At 40.6% G+C, this 25479-nt stretch overlaps 1 long non-coding RNA gene across 1 annotated transcript in view; it reads right to left on the bottom strand.

The window, feature by feature from the left end:
* Nucleotides 1-2304: 2304 nt before the first annotated feature.
* LOC118656745 overlaps nt 2305-25479 on the bottom strand; it is a 67275-nt gene continuing 44100 nt past the window's right edge. The window contains exon 3 of the long non-coding RNA XR_004967679.1: nt 2305-2475. This is a non-coding gene — a long non-coding RNA (uncharacterized LOC118656745). The remainder of the gene's footprint in view (nt 2476-25479) is intronic.

Below are 25479 nucleotides of genomic sequence, written 5' to 3'. Positions count from 1 at the left end.
GCATCTTCCTGCAGCTGGGGCTTGGCAAGGTGGGGAGAATTCCCTGAGCCATATATCCTGCACTTCCCACCAAACAGTGTGACCACTGCACTGTCACTGCCAGGGAGCTCCCCCCCCCCCCAACCCCCCCGCCCGCCCCAGGAAAAGAGGGGGCCGAGGCACAGACACAGGGATGAATCTCTCTGTGAGACCCTGCAGTGAGAGGTCTAGGGGGTCTCTCCTGCCAGAGAACAGGGCTCAGGTGTTCCCAGAATCTGGTCTAAACCCCAAAGGGAGGGGTCTTTTTCCTGAGGCTGCTGCTCCAATGACTCCAGACTGGCCTAAACCAACAAGGACATGTGCTCTCCCTGTTCCCGGGCCAGAATCTGACATCAGAGTGTCTGGGGCTGTGCTCCCTCGCAGGGGTCCAGGGGAGAGTCCTCCCTGTTTCTTCAGCTTCTGGGGGCTCCTGGCCACATCCCTTCAATCTTCACTTGGCCCCTGGTCAGTCATCAGTTGACTTCTCGCACATGTTTCCCATGTCTCTTTAAATCAGATAATGCCATGTCAAGAATATCTGTAAAAATAACTTTAATTCAATTCAAACAATACTTTGAGTAGTTCCCTGAAGTAATAACTATGCTGTAATTTGGGCATTGATAGCTGTAACATCATTTAAACACAGCTTCACTTTTTGTCTTAATAGCATTCCACCCACTGCATCCCTCTGTGGGTTGTTTTGATGATCCCGTCACTTAGGGTTCTTTGAGCTCAGTTCTAAAAAGTCAACATGAATGAAATGAAGTCTGCATTGGGAAACATTTTCAAGATTTCTCCGCACAGTATTAATGGACATTATTTGACATGAAGTTGCTTCTATGTCATGATTAGCTTTTCTGTTTTTATTTATCTTGTAATTAAGTATGATGGACTTACATGGGCTGGTGAAACCCACTCTAATATTAACCACAGAAAGAAGCCCACTCCCCTTCTCTGTCCCAGACCTCATATCTGGTTATTCATAAGGATAATTTTATAATTAATGCAGATGACTGGCCTAAAAACGATGACCCTCTTTTGCACTATTACTTCATGCTGAGGGCCAAGAGGATGCCGGAAATTACTCCTTGGCCCAGGAAGTTTATTAAAATGCTAAATGAAGGTCTGGTGAAACCATCCCATATAATTCCATCCTACTTGATTATAACATGAATAGAAACAGAAAAAGCTAATCATGACATAGAAGCAACTTCATGTCAAATAATGTCCATGAATGAACTGATTTCGTAAACTCTGTATTTACTTAGCCTATTTGAACATCCATAAAGGGGACTTAGTAACAACAGTCTTCCCATATGCCAGGTGAAACCCTCAGAGGGACGAGGCCTCAGTTTAATAATGGAAGAGAAGGGAAAGGGCTGATAATTATTCTGTCTAAACAGTGTTTTGTGGCCTAACATTGATTGTGTCTTGAAATCTCCTTTGGGAATGAAGCAGGCAGCTTTTCCTTTGCTTTCACAAACCTCATGCAAATTATTTAAACATTTCTGCAATTATTTTCCTGAAACTGAGTTTTGGCCCAATGCCTAGAAACACTAAAAAGTGACATCACACTGTACCCAGCGATGCAAGTTCCAAAAAATTCTCTGGGGATCTTTGCAACTAACTGTCTTAGAGGCCGATTTCCATATCCCCATGTAAACATGGGAGTCTACTGGTACTTCTGGCCTTAGAGAGACTCCAGATAAGGGCACAAATAAGCAAACGTTAGGCAATTGAATGTGGTTATCTTGCTATAACTTGACTATGCAGTTTCTTTTAATGTCCTTTCTAACTGTCCATGTGAAAAATATTTCTGTTGGCAGTTTCTTGATGTGTCTATGACCACCCCCCTTCCTAATGTTAACCACGGAAAGAAGCCTGCTCCCCTTTTTTTCTGTCCCAGACTTCATATCTGGTTGTTCATTAGGATAATTTTATAATTAATGTAGATGACTGGCCTAAAAATGATGACCCTCTTTTGTACTATTACTTCATGCTGAGGACAAAGAGGATACAGGAAAATTACTCCTTGGCCCAGGAAGTTTATTAAAATGCTAAATGAAGGTCTGGCGGCAGCTCAAAGAACTTTAAATAACCTTGTGGTGGAAAACCTCCAAAACCTCTTTTTACCGTCAGCTTAAACTAGGCTGGCTGTGACAAAGAGTAAGAAAATAAGTAGTTTCAAGAGTGCAAAAACACATCTATTTTTAAAAGGTAGGTCTATCCAATGGTTACAGGCAAATTCGAAACAGCCTTCCGAGGAATGATGACGAGAATTGATCGTTGCATCGTGGTTTTGCAGGGTTCACAGCCAGACCTGGGCAGAGTCCACACGCCAGGCATGGATGAAGTTGTGCAGAAGGAAGTGTAATTATGTCGTGGTCGATGCAATGTTCTTTCTTGTTCCTCAGTGCAAAACATGCCACACACAATCTGTGAGTAGCATTCTTGTGGCTAAAATTCCATGGAATGAAAACACAAAGTTACATGAAGTAGAATGACAATGGCTACTCCAATTAATTCCACTCTACTACCCAGGGGGTCTAACGCCATATGTGGTTTGGCTCTGTACTGCTGTGCTGGATCCTTCCACATTCAACATGTTGCAAACTATCTGAAAGATAAGAGTCTCCAGGGCAAAGTCGCTGAGCTGTGGTATCTGTAAATTATTACTGGGGCACCTGAAACCTGTATTCAATTTTTCAGGATACCCATAGGGATGGGAAGGCCACATTCAAATTGACAGGAAGAGAAGCTAACCTTTTAGTGGGGTCTTAGGGAGAACAAAAGAGATAGATCGCCACAGGCTCAGAGAGCCATCAGGGATGGAGAGAAGGCACGTTTGCCTCAGAGCCCTCATACAGAGTGCCTGTGCCCTTTCTTTCTGGTCTGACTTCTGACATATAGATGCACAACCTTAGCTAATTGAGCTTGTCTCCTATGGCCTTCTTCTCAGTCCCTCAGTCACTGGGGGTCCCTGGGCTCCATGTGTAGCAACTCTGTCAACCCCTTCCCTACAACTGAGCACTCCATGCCCAACCTTAGTCAGGAAAAACCTAAGCAAATTGAGCCTGGAAATCAATGTTGGCTTTAGTTCTGATACAAGGCTTATAAGACCTGCTCCCACCCTAGTCACTGGTCTTGTATCTGCAGTCCCACTGTATTTCTTCTCCCTGTCTTGATAATTTACCTATTATGTGTCCTTCTAGGACTAGTCCTTCAAACTTACTATGATCCTATTTTCAACCCCAGGCTTCTCCTGAAACTCAGGCCAAGGGCTAGAACTGTCAGTCCCTGACAACTGAATATTACCTTCGGCATTATGCCCCAAAACTGAGAGCCTCCTGGTTGGGCTACAGCCAGGTCAGGTACAGAGTTCCTTTTCTCCTGCAGCTGGGCCTGTGCCCGCCTTCCTGGCCCAACCTAATAGACAGAGGCAGCTCCCAAAACTGCCCTTTCCAGTCCGTCCTGCCTCACTGAGGTCATCTAGGCTATCTCAGGCTGTGCCCCTAGATATGAAGGCTTGATCTCATGATGCAGACTTCTCTCTGCATATGCTAACTGAAGGTAGAAAAATAATTTAGATAGTTCTATACTAAGATCGATGCTTCTACCTTTGTAACTGCCATGCTTTTCAAGGTTTCTAGTCAGTATCACATATGCTAGTTATTTAGCAAATTAAGATTATTATTACAGTCACTGAAAGTCTTACTTTTTAACAGTATTTTATGATTTAAGGAAATAGTCATGGTTTCATTTGAGAGGAAAGCAGAATGCAGAGCTATATAAAGCTTTATGAGCTCATTGTGGCAGACATCATGTGGGATTTTGGCAGCTCAGCATCTAAACTCCCTTCCCAAGTTTGGGAAATTTCCCACCATGTGATTCTTCATGTGCAGTGAAGGCCTCCTCCCTTTATAGAGACAAGGAATTAAGAGTATTTCTGTCACTGCTCCCTGACAGCTGGGGCAGGCATGTGGGCTGGACTTGATCAAGCACCCAGACCCACCCAGACTCGGAATTGGAAGCTAGTGACCCACAGGCTAGTGGAAACTCCATCCCATCAGTGAGGGAACATGGTTTTCAGGGCGCCAGGGGCAGCAGTATAGAAGTACTAGCTTTGGTGAAGGGTGTCAGCTCTGGAACCTCACTTGACTAATTCTATGGTGTTATCTGACCTCTGGTTCTGGTTTATTTTATTTTTTTTTCTATTTTTTTAAAATGTATTTTATTGATTTTTTACAGAGGGGAAGGGAGAGAGAGATAGAGAGTTAGAAACATCGATGGGAGAGAAACATCAATCAGCCGCCTCCTGCACATCTCCTTACTGGGGATGTGCCCGCAACCCAGGTACATGCCCTTGACCGGAATCGAACCTGGGACCCCTCAGTCCTCAGGCCGACGCTCTATCCACTGAGCCAAACCAGTTTCGGATGGTTCTGGTTTATTAACCTCCCTTTGTCACTTCCACTCTTACTCTTTTCTAAGATTGGTTCTCGAGGTTTTCCTGTGGAGTTCCAAATATCTTTTCAATAAACTCCTTTTTACTTAAAGGAGTGACAGCTCTTTCTGTTGCTTGCCCCTACGAATCCTGACCACCACACCATTGTTATTTAAAATGCAAAAAGACTTGATGTGCACCAGATGTTAATAATGGTTACGTTTAGGTGTGTGGGATCACATATCATTTTAATTTTCTTCTTTTTTCTAATGTGCATTTTCTAAAAATGCTAGTAAAATGGTATTACCTTAGTAGTCTGAAAAGAAGTATGTTTTAAAACTTGAGATTGCTTTGGGACCTCTGATGTTTTTAATTGTTAGAAAACAATTAGCTTGATTGCTTAAGAACAATCCATGTTGGTTTTATTAGAATAAGGTACCTGGTGACTTTAGCCTTGGCCTGAGAAAATGATAACTATTGGGTTAAGAGCAGTACCAATATATTTAAAAAAAAATAATAAGACTATTTTTGAGACTATTCTTATCTCTCAATTCTGACTTACACATACTTTTTAATTTGTTTTAGAACCTGATAGTCCTTTGAAGGGTAGCCTGAGAAAATCAGACTATGTTTAGAAAACTTTAACACAATCCAAAGGAGTAAGGATTTTTTCTTAGCATTGATGTTTACAAAAGTGTGTATAAGCGCAGGAATGCTGCCCTTATGATTCTGTCAGTTTCTGTTAAACAGACATTCCAATCATTTTGTAACTACTAAGAATAATAGTCATCTAGACAGTAGGATATTGAACTTATCAGTAATTCATGAATGGTTACCAGCAGTGGTGTGAGTAGCACAGAGGAAAATGTATAATAGTCTCCTTCCTTAGAACAAAATCCCTGCTTCCAAGAGAAAACAGAGACCACCATTGTTAGGAAGCAGGAATAGTCCTGTTCCTCCCTGTAAGAGCACACAGAGATTTTCTGTACCCCTTCCTTACACTAGGAGACTGTCTGCTTTGGATCATGGGTGAGAGATCAAAGTTACTTGGGATAAGAGTCTCCTGCCCTTCCATCAGCACTACTGAGACAGCCGTCAATACAACTCTGAATCTGAATCAGTTGTGGGCAATGGGTTGCTGCCACCCTCAGAACATGGGATTCCCCATAGATCATGCCAACCAAAGCAGCAAAGCATAGTGGAGTGGACGGAGAGTGGAGTTGAGTCCAACAGATTTGGTGTTAAATCCCAAGCCAAACATCCATTAACTGATTGACGAGTTACATGACCTCTCTGAGCCTCAATTTCACCACAGAATGCAGATAAAAGAAACGCTGAGGGTGCTAAAGAACATATGTACATAAAACTCCAGTTTCTGGCTTGTAATGGGCACTCAGTAAATGTAACTTTTCTCCCATCCATGATCGCAGCCCCCTTTTATTTTACTCAAAAAAGCTTTATCTTTTAGAAAGATTGACTTTAAATGCAATTTTTGCAATAAGATAATTATTTTCTTTAAATCTCTCAAGGTCAGAAAAAGGCTATAAATAGTTACCTTCTAATTGTCCCCTGGAAAGAGATACCTTGCCCAATTATGAAAAATTATTGATAGAGGGAAATATTCTTTATTAGCTGAGCAAATGATCTATGTCAATATTGCATGTGACAAATGGATGGGCATTTGACATGTAGGAAAAAGCATTAACATTTAGGAAAAAGGTACTAGAGCTCATGAGGTTAAATAGTGCAACAAAAGAAGAATTAACATTTGCTTGGCGAGCATGTCAAACTTTAATAGATAACCAACACTTTTTTTTCCCTGTTTATTGAGTAAAGGAAAAACTACATATTGAGCAAAATGCCTTCATAAATTGTCTAGGTGTGGCTAATTAGCTTGAACATTAAGCTATAGCTTCCTATGTCCTTCCAAACAGCATTTTTCTTGCCAACATGTAAATGAGTCTCCAGTCTCTGAGAAGGTGACACAAGAACAGAAGTGCAGCGAAGAAGGAAAATCAAACTGGAGAATAAGCTCTGTCAAAACGAAAATCAATAATTTTGCCACTGAGAAATTGCTCCCATCCTTGTCCAAGAAGGGGTGGAAAGGTCAGACCAAGCTAACTTGTGTGATAAATGAGTTTATAAAGTGGCCTGTATCAGGAGACTAATTTAATTGGCTGCTTTAAATGTGATAATATATACCACACTTCCTACAGATTTTTTTTTTATTAAAATCTTACCAATAAGTTGAATATAAGGCATACCATGTCCACCTTAATGGTACAGGCAGCACCAACTGCTGCTGGGGAATAAAAGCGTTCATTGTTATTACAGTATCTACCCAAATATATTTTAAATGAGGTATTTTTTTCCTTCTTGACATATTAGACAATTCCAAGTCAGACAAGGACAAAGAAAAAATATTTTTTTTCTACAACACCCCCACCTTACCCAGAGACGTTTGGAACCTTATTAAATACTCACCGTTGTTGCTGCAAAATTACAAATTAAATAGAAATTTAAATTAAGGGGTTTTGCCTGCATACATTTATGAACATCTAGATGTGCATTCTCAGGTTAAGAACTCAGTTTCGCCCTGACCAGGTTGGCTCAGTGGATAGAGCATCGGCCTGTAGACTCAAGGGTCCCAGGTTCGATTCCGGTCAAGGGCATGTACCTTGGTTGCGGGCACATACCCAGTGGGGAGTGTGCAGGAGGCAGCTGATCAATGTTTCTCACTCATTGATGTTTCTGGCTCTCTGTCCCTCTCCCTTCCTCTCTGTAAAAAAATCAATAAAATATATTTTTAAAAAATATTTTAAAAAAAGAACTCAGTTTCCTTCATCTCTACTAGTTGTATGTTAACAATGTAGTTCATGTTCCACTGGCTGTCACTTTCTACAGTAAAAGAAAGATATTTGGAAAATGATGTCAATTTTAAACAATTTATGCAAGTTTCCTACCTCTTACAAGACTAACTGGTAGATAGAAGAGCTCTGGGGTAGGGACACATTAAAAATAGTATAGAACGATGTTATTCAGACACGTGCCTCCTAGAATGTTAAGAGAAGGAATAAAAGGCAGTGCAAGGTTAAATCTCAAGTTCTCATGAAGAATTGGCTTGGTGCACTCAGTAAATGACCCTGCACTTAGGACCTACAAATTTAATTTCTATATGTAAGAGAAACAGTGAGAAATGAGAGGAAAAGATCCAATGCCATATTAGATCATATTTTCTGGTGATAATTGCTAGAGATAGTAATAGATGTTGTGCAAAACAACCATCAAAGGATAAAATGGTTATCCCAAGTTAGAAACTGTACTAAAAGGGTGAAACATGTTTCTTTTTCTCTCCCCCCCCTTTTTTTTTTCTCAACTTCAATAATCCTCCAAGCTTCTAATAAGGGAAGGTGCACTGAAATCTTCAAAAAAGGTAGCAATAATAACAGCATTCTTTTTGTGCAAGAAAAAGCTAGGTTTACATATTAAAACAGGCAGCCCACTGAACACTTTCCTGAATTTTGCAAGTTTTCTATACTGAACATGTATTAAATTTTCCATCAGAGAAAAAAACAACTTCTTCTTTCCTTACCCTTATAGTTAGTCCACAGTAAGTCCTGCCAGCTTTTCCTTCGAAGTAGATTGTGAATCCAACTACTTCTTACAAACTTCCAAGACCACAGCCATAGTCAAAGCCCCGGTATTCTTCCTCCTGGATTGATGCAGCACTCCCATAGGTGGTCACTGTCCCCACTCTTGCCAACCCTCAGTCCACCCGATTCCTCCACCGAGCCGCCAGCTAGGGGAATCTTCCTGAAGCGCAGATTGGATTACATATTTCCCTTGCTTGAAACCCTCCAAAGACCTCTTCCTAAACCAGAATAAAATCCAACCTCTTGCTCTTGGTCCTTTCTCCCCGGGCCTTTCTGCTGCAAGAAAGCTGGCTGGACTTCCTTGTTTTCATCTTTCAGATTTCAACTCATATGTCACCTACACAGAGAGCTTGTCCCTGACCACCCATTTAACTAAAGCAGCCCCTCACCCATTAATCCTCTCCAATGGTACTTAGTGCAGCCTGAAGTGATCATATTTATGATGCTTAGCATGTCTTCCTTTATGAGGATATCATCCTCTTGAGAACAAGGCCCCTTCTCAGCTATGTGTCCAGAGTGCTTAGAGTGAAGCATAGCACATATAGGTGCTCAATACATCTTTGGTAGGAGAAATTCAGAGAAAAGGACATTTATTGTACCTCATCTGATACAGTGCTAAAACCCGGGTCCTCTGCATAGACTTGTCAGCTGTATATCACCCTCACTTTTCAGAAAGAGAACATAAAATTAAGGGAGGTGAAGCAACCTGTCCAACATCTCACAGCAAGTGCCTATATATTTATCAATAACTGGGGAGAAGATATTTACTTCAAAAATTTTACTTCATAATCCCCCCAAACCTTAGCAATATAAATTCTCCAATCCCTAATAACTAGTACCACGACAAAACCTGAAGTTTCTTTATGTCTTGTTTTTGCAAAATATATTGACAGTTCATTTATCAGGCACTTGATTGTACTAAATAAGTGAATTCTTCAGATAATTAAAACTTATCTTCACTTCTTACATCATGTTTGGTAAAATGTTTCTAAAAGGTACTGTATATTTCTCAGTCTTCTCAAACAGAGTATATTTAGGAGAAATTTATGTTTTCTGAATAACACATGGTAATTTTTAGAAATATCAGTTATTATTCTGAACAAAAAGAACTTTCTATTCACCATAACAGGATTGGCTACATAATGTGCAGGACCCAGAGTAAAATAAAGATGCAGAGTCTCTTGTTGAAGACTTAATAAGAATGTTAAGATGATTACAGCAGAACATTGAGCCAAGCACCAGCCCTGCAAGGCTGCACAGGCCACATGCCGTGAAGCTGAGCCCGCACCGCATCCTGCATGGTGTCTCACACATAATAGGGATTCATAAGCAGTTACTGAATAATGAATAATATCTTTAAGGCCTAGTGAGTGGTGTAGGGCTCATTTCTCTAAATGAATTCAAATGGGAGGAAAATAATAGTAATAATATTGAGTTATGTGTCAAGTACTGTTCGAAGTGTTTTACAGGCACTATTCTATCTGATCCTCAGAAAACCCTATGGAAGTCATGTAATAACCTCAGTTGGAGAAGCTTAACCAAACACAGGTTCTACTTTCATGTATTTTATAAGGATGTAGTATCCAGAATACATAAATATATAAAGAACTTTAACAATCTGCATCATGGGTTTCCAGAGAACCTGAATCAATTAGACGTTTGTGTATATTGTGTGTGTGTATACACATACACATATATAACATGTAACATATATACGCAAACATATACACACACAAAGAGATTTGTTTCAAGAAATTGGCTCATATAATTATGGGGACTGGCCTGCAGGCTGGAAACTCGGACAGGATTTCTATTCTTGAGGCACAGTTCTTTCTTCAGGAAACCTCAGTTTTTGCTCTTAAGACCTTCAACTGGTAAAATTGAGGTTGACCCACATTATCAAGGGTAATCTCTTTTACTTAAAGTCAACTGTAAATGGTAATCACACCTACAAAATACCTTCATAGCAACATGTGCACTAGTGTTTGACTAAACAAATGGGCACCAGAGCCTTGCCAAGTTGACACATAAAATCCACCATCATACAACTTAAGAACAAAAATACAAACAATTTGAAAATAACCGAATAATGTAAATACATATTTCTCCAAAGAAGGTACACAAATGGCCAATAAGGACATGAAAAAATGCTCAGTATTGTTATTCATCAAGGAATGCAAATCAAAATCACAACGAGTTACCATTTCACATCCACTATGGTGACCTTAATGATAAAGGAAAATAAGTATTGGAAAGGATGCAAATACATTGGAAACCTCAGACAATGCTGATGGGAATGTAAAAGGGTGCAGCCACTGTAGAAAACAGTTTAGCAATTTCTCAATCAGTTATATATAAAATTACCATATGACCCAGCAGTTATACTTTTAAGCATGTACCTAAAATAATTAAAAACAGGTGTTCAAACAAACACTTGTACACAAATGTTCATAGCACTCTATTCACAATAGGCAATAGGTAGATAAAAGTTCAAATGTCTCTCGACAGATGAATGGATAAACAAAATATGACATATCCATGCAATGGAATATTATTCAGCTATAAAAATGATCTACTGATACATGATATGATCTGGATAAACCTTGAAAATATTATTCTAAGTGAAATAACATAGACACATAAAGTCACATATTGTATGATTGCATTTGTATGAAATATTCAGAATAAACAATAAACAGATCCATAGAGACAGAAAGTAGATTAGTAGTTGCCTAGAGCTGAGTGGGGGAGGGGAGGAGTATGTGGGGTAGTTGTTCATGAGTTTGGGGTTTCTTTTTGGGGTGATGAAAAAGTTCTCTATGTAGAGGTGTCGGTTGTACAACAATGTATACATACTAAAAACCACTGAAATTATACACTTAAAAGATTGAGCTTTGTGACATGTAAATTATATTTCAGTGAAGATGTAATAAAATAAAAAAAGAATCATGGGCCTAAACATCATGTGCAACATTTTGAGAAGTTTAGGAGTTTAGAGGCCTTTTTTGGCTCAGTTTCTGGGTACAACAAATATGCCAATTGATTGATGTAACCGCATAACTGGGTTCCAGATAAAGGAGCTATCTATAATAATAAAAGCATAATATACTAATTAGACCGGACAGCCAAATGTCCTTCCAGACATCCTTCCAGACAAAGCTGAAGCGGCTGCAAGGGCTGAGGGCAGGCAGCCACAGCGGCCAGCAGCGGCAGTGGCAGGGTGATGAGGGTGACACCTTCCCCTGATCAGCCAGGTGGGACCTTCCCCTGAGGGCTCCCGGACTGTAAGAGGGGGCAGGCCAGGCTGAGCAAACTCATTCCCCCCAGTCCCCCCAGTGCACAAACTTTCGTGCACCGGGCCTCTAGTTTCAGAATAAAAGCAGGAAATTCAAACAGAAGGGACAAGGGACGAGAAGAACAGTTCCTTGGTTGTAGTCCTTGTCTCTGCTCCTCTGGTTTCTATAATGCTTCAGAAATGCCTGTTGACCTTTCCAGCTCCTAGAATTCAGTTTGAGAAACATGGGTCAAAGCCATTTGGTAGAGCCAAGTTAATGTGCATCAGTGCTTCATATTTGTTCTGAAAGACTATAACAGGTCACCTGATAGTATTAGAAAAGGTCTTGCCTTGTTTGACACTCTTGTCAGAGACATAGTGATAAAGAAAGACATGTGAAAGAAATCTAATTGCTTAAAGGTGTTAAATGCTTTTGTAGATAAATATCTTGGTCCTACGCTTTAAAAATAAAACAACCTGAAAAGTCATTCACAAACTTTATAGAGGAACTTGAATAATCTGAAGCCTAATGATATTACTGGAGACATACAGCATAAGAGGAAAGAAAAAAGCTTGAGCCCTAACTGGTTTGGCTCAGTGGATAGAGCATCGGCCTGCGGACTGAAAGGTCCCAGGTTCGATTCCGGTCAAGGGCATGTACTTTGGTTGCAGGCACATCCTCAGTAGGAGGTGTGCAGGAGGCAGCTGGTTGATGTTTCTCTCTCATCGATGTTTCTTACTCTCTATCCCTCTCCCTTCCTCTCTGTAAAAAATCAATAAAATATATTTTAAAAAGAAAAAGAAAAAAGCTTGAAGAAGTGACTCATTCCAGGAAAAAGGTCAGAAAAGATCATTGCTAATAATGAGCATAAGTTTCTACACCACAACCAAGCTCAAGAGGAGAGACCTGTGTCACCAAGAAGAGAGGTGTTGATTAGAAAAGTCTTCTTTAGGAGGCTTACTTCTACTGTCCCAGAGAGAGAGAGAGCTGCTTCTGATACAGGGCAATCCTGTCATTTGTAAATTAGAATTAAGGCAATTTGAAACTGTGTATTATAAAAATCATAAAGTCTTCATGCACAAAATGGAAAGAATGCAAATTCTGATACTCCTAAATTTGTCAAGAATCTCAATTTCAAAGCTGGTATGTCAAGGATTTATAAATTGGGTTTATGCTATTACTATAATGGTGCCATTTATAGGAATACCTGACCTGTTTTTGTCACAATTAGGCTAAAATTAAAGGTTTGCATTGAACAAGATCTTTAGAAAGATCCTTCTTTTAAATTTTCTCCTTCATGAAATGCTGTTCCCTTTGAAGAAGAGATTGATCATGGGAATTCCTAACCCCGAGGATCTCAAGAGAATAATGATGAGTGAGGAAGTTCCACAGAGACCCTCTCATCCGATACAGTCAAGATAAGGTGTTGGTTGTTTAATGGAGGCTGTTGGTTGAAGAGGTGAATCATAAAAGAAGTCACAGATATGTACATAAAATTTTCATTTTAAATTAAAATAACTGCAGTCTTTTACCAAGCTTTTGATGAAAGGCCCAGGCTTTTTCTTTGGAAGTTGGTCAGTTGATTAGAGCATCACCTCTGTATATATCACACCCATTATACATCATTTATTATTTTAAGTAATAATTTCTTTAAAAGGAAGCAAAAACTAAAGATACCTGTTGGGTAAACTGAGTGCAGAATCCTTTTAGATTTTGGTCATTGCTTTTCCATTTAAACCATTGTCCAGCAACTTACTTTCAAAATATTTGAACAAGTTTTCACAGGAACAACTTTTTTTTGCATTCACATTTTGTATGTTTATATAACATTTAACTTAATGTATTAATAATAATGACAAGTTTAACTGGCATGAAACAGACTGAGGAGTATAAAACCTGTGTGTTGGTAAGTATAGAACTCCACTGGTGTTTCTAGGTGTGCCTTCTGGCTGTGAGCGCTCAGGTGTGGTGGGTGTGACTCAGTAATTTCCCTGCAACACTGGGCATGCTCTCAACACTGTGTCTCAGGGACAACTGGAGCAGCTCTACACCACCAGCTCTGCCCGCCCCGCTGCCGGCCTCTTCCTCACTAATGAACGTTCATCTGCAAGCCCAGGCCGCTCCTTCCTCAAACGGCTGAGCTGCCGTGCGTGCCAGTCCAGATCCGCCATGCCAAGTGTCTCCTCCGCCTCGAGGCCCACTGAGCATGTGATAGCAGGTGCCCACACACGGATCATCATCACAGTGTTGTTGTGTGGCTGCTCATGCACATACTCAGGTGCCATTCTTTTATCTTTGGTTGGTTTGGCCACATGGTCCTGTAACATACAAGAAACTGTTTCTGAAACCTGAATGCTAGGACCAGATGATGTAGCTAGCCCAGAGCAGTTTTGCCACTAGGCAAAGTAATTTGGTCGGAGTCTCAGGAGGACACAGTGGGGGTGGGGGAGCGGTACACATTCAGGGAGAACCCCGTTTTGGTGCTCCCTTCACCCAGCAGACTTCACATCCTAGACCGCTGACCCTCTTCACGACCTCAGTACATCTCCCTTGGTGGAACTAGGGAAAACAGATGCACATTCATTGAATCATGACAAACTTGATATCATCTCGTGTCTTCACTGACAATTGTCTAATTTAAACTTGGAAGGGTAAAGTCAATTTGCATACTGACAGAGTATATGGCTTGCAACCACCCTGAAACCTGATGTTTCCACAGAAAACTGATTTCCCTTCCCTTCCTTTTTTTAATTACCTTGCTGGTCAGCTACACTGGGCATTTTCTGGGGGGAGAAGGGTGGATAGGTAGGGTGGGAGGTGGGCATACAGTATTGGAAAGGTTTAATATGAAAACTAAGTAAAATAGGAATCCAAAGGACATGTAGGGCCAAAAAATTCTTGGGCATCACCAATATTACGAATCAAATCAAAGTTCAAAATGATGTGTGTATAGTAGAAAAGAGGTTAGAAATACATACATAGATGTTATACATTTCAGAGGAGGAATAACAGACTTTGAGAAAACAAAGTGACTTGGAAAATGCATATGCAATCATTATACAAAAACAAACAAACAAAACCACAAAAAAACAAGGCTGCTAGGCCAGAGGTAAAAGTCACTGAGTCCTGAGAGCCCTACACCATGCTGTGACAGAAAGGTCATAGGTTAGGGTGGTGCTGATCAGGGGATCAAGGTCCTCTTTCCATGTTTTCTCATTATTAAACTCTATTCAAATTACAGCATGACTTTTATATTGCCCCAAGGGAGGCAACATGTTACTCCTCTCATGTTACCAGAGAATGCTCCCCCTAAGTGCTTAGATATTTGTCCATCTTTTTATAAAACATATTTGTATTGATTTCAGAGAGGAAGGGAGAGTTAGAGCGAGATAGAAATACCAATGAGAGAGAAACATTGATCGGCTGCCTCCTGCATGCCCCCTACTTGGGGTAGAGCCCGCAACCCAGGCAATATGCCCTTGACCGGAATCAAACCTGGGTCCCTTCAGTCCAAAGGTCAACACCCTATCCACTGAGCCAAACCAGCTAGAGAGATATTGTTCATCTTAAGGGGAAAGTTTCTTCATCTGGATCATTTTGACTAACAAATTACAAATTCCCTAGCCTTACTTCTGCTGACAGTAACCCAGTGAGTGTTCTACCTGTGTTCCTGAGAGAAACGCCTCCAAAAATGTTTCTTCACATGATACATCTCTCCTAGCCCACTGGACCTCATTTGGGGTGTTTCAGGGACTCTCATAAACCTGCATTTCCCCGCATACCTCTGGGATGAATTCACACTGTCTTCTCCAGCCTCTATCTGGTCTTACACACCTACAAATTCTCCATTCGTTGTATAACCCATGTAGCAGCTTTTCCTTTCTGAGCATGGGTTAATTTAGCACAGATGAGTATGTTACTGTCAGCCTCTTCCTCACTAGCTTCCTCGAGTCTGGAAGCCATCACAGAGCCCCCCCCCGCCCCCCCCCTTAGACACTGTCCCCTACCCCCAGGACTTTTCCAGCTCTTTCTCCTGGTTAGACAGAAGGGATTTCATTCTCCAGCTTGAAACCAGGCCCTGAGACTTCCTTCCACCCTGCAGCGGGCTTATTAGAACACTTTCTAAGGAAAAGACATTCTCTTATATAACCATAAGACTGGAAGTTCAACACTGACATGATAACATTATGTGTTACATACAGGCCATAGTCAAATTTTCCCAATTGTCCTTTTTTGTCTCTTTTAACCTAAATGAGTTCTCAGCCTTTCTCTCTCTTTTGCAGCATTGATGTACATATTTTGTTGGTGATACTGTTGTTTTGTTTTAAGGAATGTTTCTCAGTTTGCATTCGTTTGATTACTTTCTCATCATTAAATTCAAGTTAAACTTGGATTTAAGGAGGTGGGGCCAGAACACGACTAGGTGGCATTGTGTGCATCAAGTTAGGGGCCTCAAACTATCAGATTGTACCTCGTCAGTGGTGCTCAGCGTGGTCTCTCTTGGTGAAGGTGATATTCACCAGCTTTCTTTGTTATTAAAGGCATACTCTCTCTTTGTAGTAAGTAGAAATCGATGGGGTAAAATAGTTTGAAATCCCATTCCCCAGTGTTTTTAGCTTCCACTGAAAATTTGTAACTGAATAATTGTAATTACTATTGTGGTTATAAAATGGTAATACCCTAGTTCTGTTATTCCTTCCATGCTTATTTGTTGGCATTTTTCACTAATGAACTTCTCCCCCTCTCCTTTAATTTTATTTCTTATCTGAATGAATGTATAGATAGTTTACAAATTCAATGTGTTTTAGTCAATTCCTATCATTGTTCATTCTGATACTTGGTTTGTTCCAAATTTGTCCAGTGGTAACTCTTGCAAGTTGGTTGATTGATATGCTTTGGATGAAGACTCTGTACTCCAAGTGTGAATTTTGGACAGTTACATTCAAAAGTAAAAGAGATAGAGGGGGCCAAACCTCCTCAGCTCTGTGATGCATACTCTACGTGCACTGTTTCACTAATTCTCACAAAAGCCTATAAAGTCAGCACTATGTATGTATTTTATTGAGATATTTTAAAATTCTACAATTAACATAAATGTCCTGATATATAGATATCACAGCACAATGAACTTTCAGGATAGAACACTCAAGAATATCAATAGGCAAATAAATGGAAGCTCACAACAGTGCCAGAACCACCATTTCCTTCATCTATACCTGAAATAAAACATTTTTGCTTTAGGAATGTATATGTCTGTGTGTGTTTAATCAGTTCTGAAGTGATGTTAATCCAGAATCACATAGCATATTCTGGGTAATAAATACTCCGTACATAAATTAGCTGCTTAGCTAACTTTATCCAGTGGAAGCTCTCAACTCCTTCCACTTAACAACCTTTCTAGATTCACAGATGCTCTTCATTTCCTTTGCACACCGAATTTTCTGACAAGCACCACACGCTCAGCACTTGAGGGAATAACTACTCTCCAGCATACCCCAGAACTTCTGCTCCCATTGTGGCTTTATCAGCCAGTGTCAGCTGTATCTGCTCCCGAGCATGTCTTGGTTATTATGACACTTGTAAACATAGTATCTTAATTAATTAAATTAAACATATTTTCATTATTATGAACATCAACAAACTAGAAGAGCTGAAAAGAAAGTAGTTGTTATTCTGAAAATTAAGTTGAATGCTTTGGAAAGTCTCAATAATCTCATCACACAAAAAATAACTGATACAAGTAGGTGTGAAAAAAATAGTTTAAAAGATTGCAATAAAAATCACAGAAAGTCCCATCAGATTTTAGGTTCAGATGGCCTCAGTAATTTCTGCTTTACTTTAAATAAACTGAAACTAGAAATAGATACATTATGGATGTGATTCATGCAAGAAAGTCTCCAAAATACAGACTTATACCTGGGAGGTGTGGGGGGGAGGGAGGGAGAAACACCTAGACTCTACATAAAAATATTGTCAAAGCATGTTTTATTATTGTACTTTTTAGGATTTGGGGCTTTAACCAAATTTTTATTAATTGACCCATTCTGCTTTTGCTCTTATCAAAAAGTTTCTACAAAGTAAAGGTTTCTGTGTCTTTAAAAAGTTTCAAATGAAAGGATCATTTTAGGTAGTGCTAAAAGTCTATATTTGTACTACAGGAATCCAATTCACTACTGCAGCCTAGCTTCTGGTGCCCAGGATGGACAAACTGGACCCACAGTCGTCCAGAAAGATGGTGTCTAAACAAGGTTTATGTGTACTGAACACAACACACCAGAAAACATCCTGGGACTTTATGTACTACTTACTTATCATGTTGTATGGTGTATATTATTCCTAGATTAAAGTTTTTATTGAATTTCTGTGTCTTGAGAATGGCTATCACATTTTTGTATCTCCCTAAATACCTAAAACTGTTCCTGTTTTTCCTAAATTAGAGCTTCAAAAAAATTAGCAGAGAAGATATTACACAATAGTACAATATTCCATGGCCTATCTACCGGGTGCACTATCCTCAGCCCTTTCCTATTCTGATATGAGTTCAAGTTTTTCTTTGGCTTCTGGCTGGGATTGCTTCTTTACCACAAACCTTGAGCAGGGCAAAACTGCCGCTGTCCATCTAGGAGGCATTTAAATATCTGTGGATGATGACTTTTTTGGTTCACACAAAAATATTCAGGAGTTCAAATGATACCTGTACAATCAGGACACAGAGGCCACACTCAGCAGCTAGATTTTCCCTGGAAGGGTGAGAAGGGAACATACTCAAATGACCCCTACTGTGCTCTGACTTCCCAGTAAATCTGTAGTATAGAACCAATCTCTCCCCCAGGAGCTGGGGGACCAGCCTCACCCTGTCAGCAGGAGAATTCGACAAAAACATGGGCATCAGAGCATAAACAAAGCTGTGTCATGTCACATCATATCACATTGCCTTGGATGGAGCCCCACTGCTGGCTGAATCTAGTCCAGACTCCTCGGGCCGACACCCATACCCAGAGACTATAACAGCAGCCCACCTTCCCAGCTCAGCCCCTCTACTCCCAGGTATATACACCATGTTCCAACAAAACAGGAAACTCCATTCTCTAATACACCCTTGTCTTTCCCTGAATTTCCTTCTACCATAACCAAATCAACCCCATTTCTGTCTATTGAAATCTTACCCATCCATAATGATCCCAGGTCAAATACCACTTTTCCTTGAAGCCTTCCTGGATTTCTCTGACCGATGGTCACCTCTCTTTCCTTGAAACCCTTAGAGCACAGAACATATTATTCATCACAGTACTATTATTTTTTACTTTGTCTCCTATGTTCCTTGGGGGCAGCCACTAGGTTTTACTCAGTTTACTTGCAGTATAGCTTGCCCAGTTGGTACCTTGCACACAGAAGGTGTTTAACCTCTAAATAAACGTTTGATGGCTGCTAGTTGAATTGTATGTTCTTGACTCTGTAACCAGTAGTGCAATGCTGGAAGAGTTTAGAAAAATATTTTTAGGAGTTAAAAGATATATAGATTTGGAATAAAATATTCTACTTTAAACCTTGAAATCATTTGAGCTGAAAGATAATGCTTAAAATTCAGATGGAATATTTGACTTCCAGAGATGATCCTTTTTGTATGCTATAAATAGATTTAGTGTTTATTCCAAGGCAATATTAATTTATTAAACACTAGGAAAAATATGACTACCCTTCTATTTTTTGACATTTTTAAATTCTTGTCTTCAATGTTTTTTCACTCATATTATTAATTTAATTAATTATTAAAATACCAATAGACTTAAAAAACAAATGACTTAAGGCTGTCTACATTATTTTTTTGGCATTGGGTGGTTAAATACTCAGTCCTAAATAATCACACTTCAAATAAATACAGCTCAGCCCCTCTACTCCTTATATGTAAGACATTCCTATAATTTATTATTGATATGTTCTATAATGATATATCTATTTCCTCCTTGCTTTTCTGACACAGTGGCAGGCAGTTGAATAAACACTAAAGACTTTGCCTATTAACTTTATTCCACTGTTCAGGATGGATTGTGACATTGACAGCATTATGGATCACTCAGAATCTTCCCCTCCCCTTTATTTTTTCTAGTAGTTTGTTCTCTTGGGGCTGAGGGGCATTTCAAGGTGGGTCGAGTACATTATATATGTGTGTGGTCTGACTACAGTACCAGGAGGGTATACACTAATGATCTCATTCCAGATTCTGGCTTCATTTTTATCCCTGTGTGTGCAATGCATGCAGCTAGATCAGCTGGACATGTTCCCAATTTCACTCATCCAGTTTGTTTGTTCAAGGGTTAACACATGTTCCATCAAGCCAGTGTAGTATCTCTTAGGTTGGGGGGCAAATTCCCTTAAATGTGGTCATCATATACAGATTTTGAGCATCTGAAACTAAAAAGCAAGGTTTAAAACTACAAAGGAGACAAAGACCTATATTCTGTTGGCTTTGGCAGGATAAGTGGGCTTCACTGCTTAAATGCACAATCACTGGTCTTGAGAGAGAGCAGAAAATAGCTTAGTTACCTCTGTCCAAAATTCTGGCCACACACAATCTATAATAGGAGAGCTTGTTCCAGCCTGTCAAACTCAAATAGTTATAGACAAATGACTAGAGGTTCTGAATGACATATGAGAGGTGATCAGTATTTCTTAGGGTCAATATCCCTTTCATATAAATATGGGAATTTAAGGCTTAAATTCCTCTCTTTTTGTCATCTTGGGGTTTCCAGAGCTCTCATATAAGACAAAGGGCTTTGCACTTGCCATTCCTTCTGCCCAAAATTCTCTTCCCACATGGCTTGTTCTCATCTCTTTCAGGTCTTTGCTCAAATGTTCCCTTCCTTCTAAGTGGGAAGTTGGTTATATTATGTAGTGCAAAATGGCCAGTCAGCTGCAAAGATTGTACCGATCTGTCTTCCTTCTTTGCTTTATTTTCTACATAGCATTTATCACCCCCTGAATATAGCCTTTATAGCCTTTCTCCCTCCCACCACTTGAAACTGCATAAGGGCAAGTCTTTTTTTTTTTTTTTTAAGTCCACCTTTTTTTTTTTTTGTTAATCATCACCTGCCGGGAGCCGGTCCATCCTTGCTGTTTTAAGGGACCTGGCATATATGGCATACTGTTCTTAATGTGTTTGCTCACCTTCTTGGCACTATGTGTTTTAACCAAGGTCACCTCTCTGAGAAAGGTTGTTTCCCCAGGTAGGGATTTTCCCCTGAAGTTAGGGAGGGAATAAAACCTCTTAACTAAGTGCCAGGCGGGTAATTAATCACTTTAACTACGAACAATCGTGCTTAAGCTACATAATCTTTACTCTCTGGAATGGAGATAAGAAACGCCCTAACCTTTGGAATGGAGACTGATAGGATTGGAATCAACTGGTATAAATACAGATGTAACAAGACAACAGGACACAGAACCTAGGCACAGAACCTACACAGAACCTAGAGACAGAAGAACTTCGCTGGAGAGAACGTGGCAAAAGATCCTGGACAGAAACTGGCCACAGAACCTAGAGACAGAACCTAGCGAAAGAACCTGGCTGAAGAACCTAGAGACAGAACCTGGCTACAGAACCTGGATAGAACATGGCAAGAGAACCTGACTAGAACCTGGTGACTGAACCTGGCTGGAGAACCTGGACAGAACCTGGCTGGAGAACCTAGCGAGGGAACATGGCTACAGAACCTGGCTGGAGATCCTAAGCAGAACCTTTCTGGAGATCCAGACCAGAACTTGGCTGGAGATCCTGGCTGGAGATCCTGGCTAGGCTGCTGATCAACTGAACGCTGTCTCCGTGTCATTCATTCTTCACCGACTCCATCCACACCTTTGGGGACCCCTGGACCTGCTGGGGTTGGACCCCAGCATCTGGCGCCTGAACAGGGACCCCTAGGTAAGCCCCACTCTCGGGATGGATAGGACTCCACCATAGGAAGAGGGTGGATAGTCTTCACCGACTCCATCCACACCTTTGGGACCCCTGGAATAGGATCCCCCAAGGTAAGCCGCCCCCCCCATTGAGAACCCCCACATTCGAGACGGATAGGACTCCACCAGGGTGCTGCAAACCCCCCTATAGAGGATAAGTAGGGTAAGAAGGTGGATAGTACAGAACTTAGATTGAGAAGATGTGCCATACTGAGTCTAAAGAAAGAAGACTCTGTATTGATCTTTAGATTAAGAAGATGTGCCATACTGAGTCCAAAGAAATAAGACTCTGTATTGATCTTTTAACACATATGCTTGCTAGCAGAGGAATTAAGGTTACTCCCAGTCAGACAGAACGTTTTATACAAGAAGTATGTCCATGCTTTTCTGAGGAAGGAAAGGTAAATGTAAAGGCATGGGAGGAGGCAGGCCCAAGGAGCCTTATCCTTAACCCCACTGCAGCCTTTCCACCCCGGGAAAGTGCAGGATTGGCAAGCTCTCCCTGGGGTGATAGATCAGGACTCAGGTAATAGCGGAAAGCGCCAATCCTACTCTTAAAATGGATACAAGAGAGCATTTGGGGTTTTTCTTTTTAATGCCTGCTTTTAAAAAATAAAAAAGGGGGAATTTGCCGGGAGCCAGTCCATCCTTGCTGTTTCAAGGGACCTGGCATATATGGCATACTGTTCTTAATGTGTTTGCTCACCTTCTTGGCACTATGTGTTTTAACCAAGGTCACCTCTCTGAGAAAGGTTGTTTCCCCAGGTAGGGATTTTCCCCTGAAGTTAGGGAGGGAATAAAACCTCTTAACTAAGTGCCAGGCGGGTAATTAATCACTTTAACTACGAACAATCATGCTTAAGCTACATAATCTTTACTCTCTGGAATGGAGATAAGAAACGCCCTAACCTTTGGAATAGAGATTGATAGGATTGGAATCAACTGGTATAAATACAGATGTAACAAGACAGAACTTAGAAGACAGAACCAAGAAGACAGAACCTACACAGAACCTAGAGACAGAAGAACTTCGCTGGAGAGAACATGGCAAAAGATTCTGGACAGAAACTGGCAACAGAACCTAGAGACAGAACCTAGCGAAAGAACCTGGCTGAAGAACCTAGAGACAGAACCTGGCTACAGAACCTGGATAGAACATGGCAAGAGAACCTGACTAGAACCTGGTGACTGAACCTGGCTGGAGAACCTGGACAGAACCTGGCTGGAGATCCTAACCAGAACTTCGCTGGAGATCCAGACCAGAACTTGGCTAGAGATCCTGGCTAGGCTGCTGATCAACTGAATGCTGCCTCTGTGTCATTCCTTCTTCGCCGACTCCGTCTACGCCTTTGGGAAACCCTGGACCTGCTGGGGTTGGACCCTGGCATATGGCACCCGAACAGGGACCCCTAGGTAAGCCCCACTCTCCGGATGGATAGGACTCCACCATAGGAAGAGGCTGGATAGTCTTCGAGAATATTTTCCATTGATTGTTAGAGAGAGTGGAAGGGAAGGGGAGAGACAGAGAGAAAGAAACATCAATGTGAGAGAGACACATCAATCGGTTGCCTCCTACATGAGTCCCGACCAGGGTTAGGGATCGAGTCTGCAACCGAGGCATGTTCCCTTGACTGGAATCGAACCCAGGACCCTTCAGTCCACAGACCAACAGTCTATCCACTGAGCCAAACTAGCTAGGGCAGGGCAAGACTTTTGACTATTGATTCAATGTTGTATCCTCAGCCGCTAATAGATGCCCAGCACGTGGCAAGTACTCAATAAATATTTGATAGGTGAAAATAAGTGATTTTAGTCTCCCCCCCTTGATTGCCAGCAGTCAACTCTGTAAAATATCAACCTGATCATGTTAATTCCATGCTTATAAACTTTCAATAGTTTCCCATTGCCTACAGAATAAAATTCAAATGCCTTAGCTTGGCATTCAAAATCCAAACCCACCTCTCTAATCTTTAATCTTAGCACTTAACCTCTTCACATTGTCCAAACATGCCCTGCTCCTCACATCTCCACACTTTTGTGCACATTATTCTCTCACCTACAGTGGCCTTCCTACATTTCTACCTGGGCCACTCCTGATCAACCATCATTACACAGTTTAATGTTGGGCTCCACTGGGAAGCTTTCCTCCTCTATCCCAGGCAGAATCAGCCTGTCCTTTACCTGGGCTCCTACTAGTCTTACAGCACCAATGACATGGGGTTGTGGTTATTTATAAATCTGTGTTCTTCCACTAACCTGTGATATTAGTTTTTGTTATCCTTAGTTTCAATCATTGATAAGATTATATATGTCAAGCTAGCATAGTAAAGACACAGTTGATGCATAATATCCCTTCTTTCCTTTCCTTCAACCAAAACTGAATCTGCTCAAATTATGACATATAAACTCTTCAAGGACTGGAACCATAACAATCTTTGAATCTTAGTGAGTTCTATAGAGAGTGACACTTTGTAAGATTTTTTAATGGAACGATGGTTGGATAGATGAATAAATGGACAAATGAACCATGAGGTCCTTTCCTAAGTTCCTCCCCTTTTGCAGTACTACTTTTGTGCATAACTGCTTCATTACTATTCTTTCTTATATGTACAATTATTCGCCCATATACCCAAATAGACAATTCCACATATTTGGGGGCTATAAATGATTAACTGCATACTCAAATGTTTAACTTTGGGGGCCTAAAGTTTACATGGAAAAAAGAAAAAAAATGGTTCATTTGAGGCCATGCTAACAACCTGGATAAAAAAGTTAAAGGCACTGTGTACAGAGCAGCAGCTTGCAATTTTTCAACTTCTAAATGTATTATTCAGTCTTTGGGGGATAAACAATAAGCAAAGAAAGTTAGAGTTGAATGCATTGGAAATTGTTTCCTACTTGATTTCAAAAAAGGATTAAAAGGAGTTGACATAAAATAGAGCAATTTTATCAAGGCAGAGGACACTGTGGAAGAAAGGTCATAGAATGTAGCTGAATACCCAGGACTGCCATAAATCACGTTAGCAATCAACACACCTAGTGTTCTGTGCCCACCAGCAGTGGCCTGTATTTGAAAGGAAGTGTAAATCCCTCATCCAGCACTAAATTTTGCAACCCTATGCTTATAAAAACATTTCTTTCTAAGCTCAACCCAAGGATCAGAATATGACCTAATAAATAGCCCCCATTTGATTTTAGTTATTAAATACACGGGATGGGAAAAGCAACAGCTTTCATAGTACAGGATCAGATGACAACAGCCTTCTGGGCTAGTGTGAGGATTGTAGCCCAGGACCCCTGCACCTCCTTTACTCTGGGAGTCTTATTTATCACCACTTGACTCATCCAAGTCAAATCCCGGTCAATTCCTACTCCCAATGTCTCAAACACTGAAAGAGTTCTAACCACAAAGTTCTATCTTTCCTCTTCTACTATTCCTTCCCTACTGTTGAACCCATCCTCTTCACAACCTCCAGCACCTCACCATGAAAAGACAATAAGATGTCATGGCACCCAACCAGTGTGGCTCAGTGGATTGAGCATCATCCCATGAACCAAGAGGGCTCTGATTCAATTCTCAGTCAAGGCACATGCCCAGGTTGTGGGCTCCAGCTCCAGGAGGAGGGCTTGCAGGAAGAAGCCTATTGATGTCTCTCTCATCCATGTTTCTATCTCTACCTTCTGCTCCCTTTCTCTCTCTCTCAAATCAATAAAAACATTTTAAAAAAAAAAAAAAGATGTTGTGGCAAAGAATGCCCAATTTCCTCCAATGTTTCTTCCTTCTTCCCCATAATAGAAGCCTCAAGTCTCATCAGGGAACATAGCTGCTCACATTAAAGGCTACATTCTTTGCTTTTCTTGCAACAAGGTGTGGCCTTGTGACTAAGTTGTGGTCACTAGGGTGGGAGTAGAAGTGACATGTGCAGTCTCAAGGTTGTTTCCCTGAAAGGAAAGAGCATGCCATTTTGCTAACTAGAATGTGGACATAGTGGTGATTTTTTCTGAACCATGTGGATGAGGGCAAAGCAACAAGATAAAAGTGGCTTTGGCCTTTGTAAATTCTTAGAGCAGAGATGCCTCCCAGCTCAGTGTAATATATGAGAGAAATAACTTATATGTAAGCCACTGTTATTTT

This window comes from Myotis myotis, unplaced genomic scaffold, assembly GCF_014108235.1.
Source record: "Myotis myotis isolate mMyoMyo1 unplaced genomic scaffold, mMyoMyo1.p scaffold_m19_p_5, whole genome shotgun sequence".
Lineage (NCBI taxonomy): Eukaryota > Metazoa > Chordata > Mammalia > Chiroptera > Vespertilionidae > Myotis > Myotis myotis.
The sequence above is the reverse complement of the archived record's forward strand: the minus strand, read 5'-3'. Positions and strand labels throughout refer to the sequence as shown.